Source organism: Pelodiscus sinensis, chromosome 19 (genome assembly GCF_052426305.1).
Source record: "Pelodiscus sinensis isolate ZL-2025 chromosome 19, ASM5242630v1, whole genome shotgun sequence".
Taxonomy (NCBI): domain Eukaryota; kingdom Metazoa; phylum Chordata; order Testudines; family Trionychidae; genus Pelodiscus; species Pelodiscus sinensis.
In genome coordinates, this window is record NC_143070.1 from 5595318 (window position 1) to 5602963 (window position 7646).

The window sequence follows — 7646 nt, forward strand, 5'->3', positions numbered from 1 at the left end:
AAAAAGGAGGAACCATCCGTGCCTAAATTGTGGCCTCACCCCCCCCCCCCCCCAGGCTTTGCCCCTTTTCTCTGAACTCCTGCCATCATAACATCTGTTCTTTCCAAAGTCCTGCCCTTTCTAATATGTATAGTTGGGATTATCCGTATCAAATGATGGGGAATAAATTAGCTGTTACCACTCAAGAGAGAGATCTTGGCGTCATTGTGGATAGCTCTCTGAAAGCATCCGCTCAGTGTGCAGCGACAGTCAAAAAAGCAAACAGAATGTTAGGAATCATTTAAAAAGGGATAGAGAATTAGACAGAATATCTTATTGCCTCTGTATAAATCCATGGTAGGCCCACATCTTGAACACTGTGTACGGATGTGGTCGCCTCATCTCAAAAAAGATATCCTGGCATTGGAAAAGGTTCAGAAAAGGGCACACAACCATCTGGATGTGCAAAGGAATGATGGACATGCAGAGCACTGCTTTTCATTGGTCTTATCAGTGGCCAATCAGAACTGATGTCATGCTGACATGTCTATAATTATCCACGTCACCTGTTTACCCTTTTTTAATGATCGCCACAAAAATAACTTTCTTCCAGTTTGCTGGAACTTTCTCATTGCTCCAAGACTTATTGAAAATTAGCATTAATAATCCAGTGAGCTCCTTGTCAGCTCTTTTAAAACTCTTGGTTGAAAACCTGCTTACTTAAAAAAAATTGTTTTGCTTTAATAGCTTCTGTTTAACATCCTCCAGAGACACTGATGGCATGGAAAGAGTGTTACCATCACTGAACAATGAGACTATATCCTCTGACTACCAGTGAGAGAAAGAACTCTCATTATGCAGCTGTCAAAAAACACTACGGCTGTGTCTAGACTGGCATGATTTTGCGCAAATACTTTTAACGGAAAAGCTTTTCCGTTAAAAGTATTTGCGCAAAAGAGCGTCTAAGCTGGCACGGATGCTTTTGCGCAAAAGACATCTTTTGCGCAAAAGCATCCGTGCCAGTCTAGACGCTCTCTTGCGCAAGAAAGCTCTGATGGCCATTTTAGTCATTGGGCTTTCTTGCGCAAGAAATTAACTTGGCTGTCTACACTAGGCCTCTTGCGCAAGAATACTTGCACAAGAGGGCTTATCCCTGAGTGGGAGCGTCAAGAGTATTTGCGCAAGAACCACTGATTTCATACATTAGAACGTCAGTGTTCTTGCGCAAATTCTCGTGGCCAGTGTAGACAGGTGGCAAGTTTTTGCGCAAAAGCAGTCGCTTTTGCGCAAAATCTTGCCAGTCTAGACACACCCTAAGGGAGATTGCCTATCTCCTAGAACTAGAAGGGACCTTGAAAGGTCATCGAGTCCAGTCCCCTGCCTTCACAGCAGGACCAAGTACCATCCCCGACAAATTTTTGCTCCAAATCCCTAAATGGCCTCCCAAGGATTGAACTCACAACCCTGGGTTTAGCATTAGGCAAACTGAGGTGGCTGCCTCGCCAGACAGGGGGGGCACCACTAGGACCCAGAGAATTGAGACCTTTGAAAGTTTTGCCCCAAGTGAGGGGAATGGGGGCATCATTTGAGCTCGCTGCCTCAGGTGCCAAAATGTTGAGGTGCCGGGGGGGGGGGGGGGGAGACAGACATGCTCAGCTAGTTAACTCCTCCCCATTAGTCTGCATGGGTCATCTCTGCTTGGAGGGGAAGCTGTAATCGGGGCCAAAATTGGAAGGGGGTTGCACCCTGGATGCTGGGCCTAAGGGGAGCTCCCCGAATTCTCTAGGGATGCTCCTAGTGAATGGCACCTCCTAGTGCAGTGTTTCTCAACCAGAGGTACCCTTAGGGCAGGGGTGTCCAAACTTTTTTCAAAGAGGGCCAGATTTGATTAAGTGAACATGCGTGAGGGCCGACCATTTTGCCTGACATTCTTTGAACCATTAAAATTAAATGCAAATTAACTATTTTATGCAAAGTTTATTGCAAATGGCATACTTTTCATTTCGTCACATGGATGACAAATCTAAACAGGTGTTAAATCACTCTGCCTTTCATATCTGAAGGCCAGATGAAAAAAAAATCCAGGAAGCTGAAATATATGTCAGGAACATTGTAAAGTACATGACATATTATTGGTAATAAAGGTTGTCTGTCAACTTTTAAGTTCAAAAAATATGAACAGGAACATAACACCAAGTATACATGTTGTGTCCAAATATATTTATAACTGATTTAGACCAACTGACATTAACTGAGATTTTACAATGTATTCATCTCAATACATATGGGGGGGGGTACGTCAACACAACTGACATTTGGAGAAAACTGAATTTTTGTGTTTAGTTTAGTGACACGCATCTGACGAAGTGGGTCTTTGCCCACGAAAGCTTATGCTCCTACACTTCAGTTAGTCTAGAAGGTGCCACAGGACTCCTCGCCGCGTTTGCAGATTTAGACTAACACGGCTCCCCCTCTGATACTCGTCTTTAGTTTGACAGCCCTTTATTATTGTTGGCCTTTTAACGCCCAAACATTTCATTGCCCGCCTGGCTACGATGAAGTTGCTTAAACAAATGTGTTGCGATGGTAGGAAAAAAATGTGCGTGTCTGAAAACTGTAGGTACTGGGGGGGTCCTTATAATTTTTTTAAGGGGTACTTTATTTTAAAAAAAAAAAGTTGAGAAACACCGTCCCGGTTCTCTGGTTTTCCAGCCAGGGGTTGTGACCCAGGACTGGGAGTGGAATGTCAGACCCTGGGTCTCCTTGCTGCAGGCGGATCAGGTGAGCACAGGGGGGGACGGTGTCTAAGTGTTGCAGGGGCTGGATACAGGCAACTCACTGCCTAGAGAACATGAGTTGCCCGGCGGGCGTGGGGACTGGCTGGGAGGGGCTCAGGGAAGCTGCCTGGACTGGAGGCCGAGGCTGCTTCTGGGGCGGCGCGGCGGGTGTCTCGCTAGGACCCAGCAGCAGCAGCAGCAGCAGCAGGCGCGGGGGGAGCGATCGCTGGCTCCGGCCCGGCCGCAGGAAGCGACTCGCCGCCGCTGCTCGCGGGGACTCTGGGGCCAGGCTCCGGGCCGGATCCCCGAGCCCCGGCGGGGGCTGCTGCGGGGCCCCGGAGCCCGGGCTGCAGCCGGGAGGGGGAATCTCCGGCCGGGCCAGTCCCGCTGCTCCCTCCCCAGGAGCCTCTCCCCGGGCAGCGCCCCCAGCCCGGCCAGGCCCTGCCCGGCCCAGCCCCTGCCCCAGGGCGGGCAGCGCTTGGGGGGCAGGTAAGAGAGACCCCCCGGGAGCGGCGCCCCGGTGCCCCCGGGCTGCAGGGGGAGGGGTTGGCCCCGGGCTGCTCCCGGCGGAGCTGGCTGCGAGTCCCCGCCCGGCGCAGGGCAGCCCGGATGGGAGGAGGGGCTCACACCTGGGGTGGGGGGGACCGGGGTCACGTTACCATCTCCCCCCCCCCTGCTTTGTGCATCCAGGCCGCGGGGGGGGGGGGGCGGAGGCTGCTGCTGCTGCTCAGCGCGATCTATTGCTCTCCCCGCGCCCGCCTGGGGAAGGGAGAGAAATCAAGGGGGGGGGGGAGCGCTGCTAGAACAATGCGGGGGGGGGGGGCTGAAGCAAGCCCCTCCCCCCTCCCAGTTCCTGCACTTATGCAGACAGGGCAGTGGGGGAAACTCAGGAATAGAGAGGGGCGGGGGGGGAGGGTCAGCTCCCTCCCCCCTTGGGCTGAGCCTGCTGCCGTGGTTGCAAAAACAGGGGGTGGGGCAGAGGGGTTTTTCCTGCCTCCCCTCCCCCCCCAGGCTCTTAGCTCCCCTTTTCCAGGGCTGGGTCCTTCCAGTGCACCCCAAAGCCTGGCCAGGGCCCCTCTCGCCTCTCCTGTCAATGGGGCGTTCTAGGCAGCCGCCCTGGGGGTTCCCCCTGCAGAGGACGTATCCTTCGCTCCCAGCTCCCAGCTTCGTGGACTTGGCCATCGCAGCTTCCAAGATGGCCCCCAGTGCCTCCCCAGACCCCTTTTTGTCATCCGTGGGCCCGGCAAAGGGCTGAGCCGGGCCCCGCTTCTCCGCGGGGTTATTGCAAAGGGAGCAGTCCAAGCAAAATACCCCTCGGCGCCCCACCCCCATTCCAGAGCCTGGCTCCTTCCCACTGGCCCCAGTGACCTTTCCCGGCTGGCAGAAAAGCGCAGCTCATCCTGGTTACAAAAGCAGGCCCAGAAAAGTCAGGGTGCTGGGGTGGGCAGGAGCCAGAGAGGAGGGCCCAGCTCAGCCTTGGGGGAGTGACAGAGATGGCTTCCACTGCCCCCCGGCTCCAGTGCTGTGGCAAATGGGGAGCTGGAGCGAGGGGGAACCAGGCGCTAGGAGGTCAGATTCCTCCTCTTCCTCCCGACTCAGCCCTCCAGAGCAGTTCGGCTTCAGGGCTGGCCCGGCACACCCCTGTGGCCCCGGGGGAGGTGTGTGTAGAGATGTAGGATGGTTCGCAGCAACCGCTCCAGGCCCCATGCTTTTGTGGGGAACGTTGCGGTGGCTGCCCCAACTATCCCATGGGTGGGACAGGCCCAATGTGCCCTCTAATTTTTTTTTCCATCCATGCATGGAATACATTTTGTACTTTTGACACTCAAAAATTTTGTCACCCGCCCGGCTATGATTAAGTTGTTTAAACAAATGTGTTGCAATGGTAGAAAAAAATGTTGTGTGTCTGAAAACTGTAGGTACTGGGGGTACTTTTTTAAGGTGTACTTTATAAAAAAAAAAAAGGTTGAGAAACACTGATCTAGAATAGGAAAGGGGGCAGAGGCTCAGTTAGCCCTTTTTCCCAGTCCGAACAAACCTACCTTCCTGCTGAAGCAGAAGTAGGATTTCTGGGGCTCCCCAAAAAGGCCCTGTGGAAATCAGTCCTTCTTAGGCCAGGACTTGCCCCATGATCAATGCTCCAGCGATTGAGCTCACGGAGTTTGATTTAGCGGGTCTAGTAAGGACCCACTAAATCAACTGCTGATGGCTCCTCCATTGACCGCTGTCCTCCACAGGGGTCGTGAGGAGTAAAGGAAGGTGCCTGGAGAGTTTCTCCCGTCAACTTCCCACAGCGGGGAGGCCGCAGAGTTGTGTAACTTAGGTTGCATAGTGTAGACTTGGCCTTGGTGCTGCTTACTCAAGGCAGAGAGACAGAGAAAAAGGACAGAGTGGGGTGAATAAGTCACAAACTCTCCTGCTCTCCCCCCCCTCCTGCTGCTTATCTATATGATCCCTAAACATACAATAGCCTCCCCACACACACAGTTACTTCTGATTCCCAACCCTATCGTCCCCCAGTTCTCTGCCCAACACCCATCCCTCCCAATCCCTTCACATTTGATCTCCTACAGTCCAGCGCTCTGGGGGAGATTTGGCCAGGGGAGAAGTAACCAGTCCCTCTGCCCAGTGGAGCAACCTGTAACCTTGTGCTCCCTGTATGCTGGGCGCTTGTGCGGCCACTCAGGAGAGATTCAGCTGATTCACATCCGCAGCTGGGGTTTGTTTGTTTCTATAGTGGTGCACATTCACACCTGCCTCGGTGCACATAAAAATATTCCACACATGGTGGAAAAAATCTGTACATGGATGGAAAAGATTGGTGGGGCCTTAACAAATGTGTCTTATCTTCCCATTCCCTGATTTTACCTCCCTTTCTTGTAATCCACTGTAGATAAAAGTTTCACTCCTTTACATTATTCACTTTTTTATTTGTATTCCTCTAGGCCAGGGGTTTTCAAACTCTGCGTTTGCTCATGAGGGCAAACCCTTAGCTGGCCATGAGACACTTTGTTTACCTGCGTCTCCACAGGTATGGGCGATCACAGCTCCCGTTGGCTGTGGAAGCTGCGATCGCCCGTACCTGCAGAGGCACTGGTTGACAAAGCTTCTCGTGGCCAGCTAGCAGCTTACCCCTTCAAGCCTCCACTCAGAGTTTGAAAAACTGTGCTCTTGGCAGTTTGTCAAGAACTATATTCGCATTGTGCACATGGTCGTTGTGCTGTTTAATTTACATTTTTAATAACAAATAACCAAGGAAAATAGTAGTAATTGCTAGTAGGGATGTCAGAAATCAGTTATTTTAATAACCGTGTAACTGCTAATATTCAGAGACAACAGCGTGGGGTGGCAGCCGGCTCTCCTGCATGCTCTTCATTTAAAACTTGGACTGGCAAGCTGGGAGTGAGCCAGCCTGCCAGTTCGAGTTTTAAATGCAGCGCATGCAGGTGGGGGAGCTGTTAACTGGAACTGTTAATCAATAAGCAATCGCTTATCAATTAACCAGTAACTTGGGTAACCATTAACATCCCTAATTGCTAGAAGTTTCAGCAAAAAGATCTCTCCGTGTATCAGTGTTAACATTTCCTGTTTCTATTGCAATACTTTAAGTGACCGTTTTCAGTTATACATTTTTTTTTCCTGTTTTTTGAGAGTGTTTATTCTTTGGGATCATTTGAGTTCAAGGTAGACTGATTTCCTGGTTTTGGTGTCAAGACTCTTTCCGTTTCTTTTGATCCGCCAGCGGGAATTTGCTTTAATTCACTGTTGTTTTGCAAAGTGGTTTTTCATATGTCATCGCTTGTACGTAGAATTCCTCATTGTGCACTAAAAGCCAGAATTAAAAGTGCCCCTCAATCCTTTTAAAAATCCCTCTGGGAGTCAAAATACTCTTTAAAAACCTGTCTGTTGGGGCATTTGTATGAAATCGTTCTCAAAAGGAAACTTCTGCTATATTTTTTTTTTTTTTAACTAAACATACAACCCCAAGATGGACTGACGGTCACAAGAATTGAAAGCTCAGGAATTTAAAAAAAAAATGCAGTTTGCATTCGTTCTATTTGCCTTTCTGTTTCTGCACCTGTAGACCGCATTCCTATTTTTGCTGTGAGTTTTTTGAAAGGACCCATAGATCTAAAAGGGTTGTGGTATCTTGTAAAATTCTGTGCCGTTTTGGACTTCCAGTAACAAGTGATTTCCTCTCTTTTGTCATTGAAAATTTCTGTAAGTAATCCCCCATCCTGTGCACGCTAAAATGCCCACTTTACCCTTCTGTGCTCACTGCAGATCTAGATAGTGGTTTTTCTACTGATCGCTTTCTACAAGTTGGGCTGCTCAAAACGGCAGTCTGATCCGGCTGCCCTCCTCGGTTGCGGGAGCGGGGCTGATAGCCAGTAGGGATGTGAGCTATTGTGGTTTTCTGTAAATGTGTAACCGCTTGAATTTTTATCAGGCAGGGAGCCAGTACTCTGAAAAAGAGGCAGCGGTGCAGGGAGCAAGCGGCTCCGTGGTGCATATGGGGAGCCGTCTTTTAAGCCTGCCCTCCTCCCCCCCCCCCCCACTGCCTCTGTGTGGCCATGGAGAGTCGGCTTAAAAGCTGGCTCCCTGCGTGTATCGACTCCTGCCTGCCCTCTCTTCCCCGTGCTGCTGCCTCTGCTACAGAGGCAGCAGCGCAGGGAGGGAGGGCAGGTAGCTCCGTGGGAGCCCATATGTGCGGGGAGCCTGCTTGAAAGCCAGCTTTCCGCGTGCACCTGCTCCCGCCCACCCTCATCCTCTGTACTGCCACCTCTCTATTGGAGACATCCGGTGGGGGGAGAGATGACACCGAAACTGGCACATATGGAACACTGGCTCTCCCCCGCCCCCATTGTATCAAAGGCAGCAAAGGGGAGG